Here is a 3,490-nt window from a genome sequence, read left to right on the forward strand (position 1 = left end):
TTTTTTGTGCGTCTTGATACGATACATGTCCCCAGAAAATTTCGTACATGTAGGTTGAACGTGAACGAGGGGCTAATCATTTCCAATTTTCTAGGTGGCGCTAGCGAGTCATTTTGCCACGCCCATGTGCGAAACTTGTAGAATACGAAATTTTTCACCGGTTCTGACATGTTTGCAAATTTTGGTGAGTTTTCGAGTATGTTTAGGCCATGTCATTTGGGCCTACTTTGCAGAAAAAAAAAAAAAAAAAAAAAAAAAAAAAAAAAATAATCCGAGCAATTCAATAGGGACCTCGCACGGTCGTGCTCGGGCCCTAATAATCCGAGCAATTCAATAGGGACCTCACGGTCGTGCTCGGGCCCTAATTAAAGCTGCAAGCAGCGTTGGGCGGGCCTCGCACTTGTAGCGCGTCCGCGTGTGAGCCGGCCGAGTTGCATATTCTGGAGCTCTGCCGGTGCGGCTGTGAATTTCCTACGCGGTTCCGACGCCGCATGAAGGTGCTATATGTCACTTCCTGTGTCCCCTATGTGGAGCTACATAGCACTTGCCGCTATGAATATAAATCGGTATTGTGTAGATGTCTGCGGGGTGGGAGAGTTATCAAGCACGTAAAGTTTGTTTCAGATGTGAGCATGTACACTGAACAATAATGTACCCAAACAATAAATAAATTCCTTTTATATTTCCCTGCCTTGTTGTTTATGTGTACATACAGAGGAAGAATGTGAGAACAGCACACATTTCATCGTTACTGTGTGTTAGAGCATGGGAGAACAGTGGATACTTTTAATACAGCCCACACCCCTAATACTGTGTAACTATAACAAGTAGAGAACAGAAGAAAAAGATGTTCTTTCTTTACAACTGTCTGCATAGCTTATTCATATTGTGTAATGAATGAAAATAAATAGGCCTACTAGGCTCCTCTCTACTTTGACATTTAAGATTAGCTTGTTTGATCCACCTTCATACACATGTGACATTACTGTACAACTTGAGAAAGGTGAGTTGTTTTCTGCTCCAGCCTGCCTAAAAGAAAAGCGTTTTTGGGATTAAATGGACTTTATTAGCTGCTGCAGTGCAGGATGAACTCAGAATAGACCCATTTCTCACCTTATTATTCTAAATCATGCAACGAAGAAGAAGAAATGCATAATAAATCCTGGGACAAAATCTGTACAAATACTGTACAGCATGTAGTCTGATGAACAAGACTTGTGTTATAGCTGACTTGGGCAGTGAAATGTTTTTTTAATTCATGTGGTCATAGTTGTCCACAACTCAAATCAGAATATAAGAAGAAATGTTTTATACCACCTCAAGAAGGCTTCCTATCAGAAAGGTAGGAAGGTATTTCAAATGTACAACTGCAGTACTTAAATCTAAGTAAAGTAATTTCCCTGACATTTTTGTGTTACTTTACTTTTAATAGACCCATGTAAGAGGTTTTATACTTCCTGTGAGTATAATCCAATCAATCTTATTTTCATACTGTATATCCGTTGTGTAATTTGATAAATTGTGTTGTATGTCGTGCTCGCATCAGAGAAGACTCTGACTGCAACATGCGTCTTTGTAAAGAGAGAAACGGACAGAAAAAGTCTCTAACTCTGCCTGTCAGCTCGCTCTGCTCCGTTAAAACTGAATTTACCATACAGAATTGAATACGAGTGCACTCCAGATTTAGCTGCAGCCAGCTGACCGTGTGCTTCTCCCTATACCGCAGTTCTGTGTCCATGCATGCAGCAAACTGAAAGCACTGTCTGTCGGAGCGTCTACGTGAAAAGAGAAGGAAGACATTGCTGGTATGTCTTCAGAGTTGTTAAAACCTCAGCGCACTGAAGGAAGCCATCTGACTGTGTGAGGGCAAGATCGTTGATGTCTGCAGGCAGAGTAGGAGCTCTCCTGTCTGACTGGTCCACCAATAGCAGAGAAGATGACCCCTTGAGACACAGCCCCCTCATTTGCATAATGAGGCAGAAATGCATACAAAAATTTAAAAAGACAGGCAGAAATAAATACCATGGGTGAAATAAATAAGGTAAATAAATACAAAGGAAGAATAAAACAGACAAAAATATTAAACCACACATAAATAAACATTAAAAAAATTAGTAATAAATAAAGTTGAATAAACAAATAAGGTAATTATAACAAAGGTGAATAAGTAAAGGCACTAATTAAAATATAACATTTATGTCTCCTTGTATAATTTAATTACTACCTACATTTATTTATTTACTTTATTTTTTGTGTATTTAATTGGATGCTTATTTATTTATTGAGCATTTATTTATTTCTGTATTTATTTCTGACTGTGTCAGGATCGGTCCTCCATAGCGGGGTGGGAGAGTTATCAAGCACGTAAAGTTTGGTTCATGTGAGCATGTACACTGAAGTTACAACAACTTCCTGTGTCATGGCGAAGACTTGATCTCTGACGCCACGCCACGGACACACCCATTGACGAAAACTCGCAAATAGCACAACTTTTCATCTTCAATGCCTTTAGAAGGCACAGCACAAATTTGAAGTCGGTCGGACTAAATCCCTAGGAGGAGTTCGTTAAAGTACGAAGTGTGTAAATCATCCAAAATTTGACGTAAAATTCAAATGGCCGACTTCCTGTTGATTTAGGGCATGCTCCAAGAGCTTTTTTGTGCGTCTGGACAAGATACACGTACCACAGAAATTCGTGCACGTAGGTAAACGTGCGGCGGGGCTGCTTCGTTAAAAGTCACTTCCTGTTGCCAGCAGGTGGCGCTATGACTGTGTGAATGTCAGCATGTACATGTGTTCAGGGCGGGACTCTCATCCTACATGTACAGTTTGGTCCAGATGTGAGCATACACTGAAGTTACGACAACTTCCGTGTCATGGCGAAGACTTGATCTTTGACGCCACGCCACGGACACACCCATTGACGAAAACTTGCAAATACACAACTTTTCATCTTCAATGCCTTTAGAAGGACAGCACAAATTTGAGGTCGGTCGGACTAATCCCTAGAGGAGTTCGTTAAGTACGAAGTGTGTAAATCATCCAAAATTTGACGTAAAATTCAAAATGGCCGACTTCCTGTTGGGTTTAGGCTATGGCTCCAAGAGCTTTTTTGTGCGTCTGGACAAGATACACGTACCACAGAAAATTCGTGCACGTAGGTGAAACGTGCGGCGGGTGCTTCGTTAAAGGTCACTTCTGTTGCCAGCAGGTGGCGCTATGACTGTGTGAATGTCGCATGTACATGTGTTCAGGCGGGACCTCATCCTACATGTACAGTTTGGTCCAGATGTGAGCATGTACACTGAAGTTACACAACTTCCTGTTTCATGCGAATCTCGACGCCACGGACACGCCCATTGACGAAAACGCGCAAATAGCACAACTTTTCATCGTCAATCCTTTAGAAGGCGCAGCACAAATTTGACGCGACCGACTAATCCCTAGGAGGATTCGTTAAAGTACGAAGTGTGTAAATCATCCAAAAGGC

Source organism: Micropterus salmoides, unplaced genomic scaffold (genome assembly GCF_014851395.1).
Source record: "Micropterus salmoides isolate LMB-PRFRI ecotype aquatic unplaced genomic scaffold, ASM1485139v1 Ms_hic_scaffold_3, whole genome shotgun sequence".
NCBI classification, from domain to species: domain Eukaryota; kingdom Metazoa; phylum Chordata; class Actinopteri; order Centrarchiformes; family Centrarchidae; genus Micropterus; species Micropterus salmoides.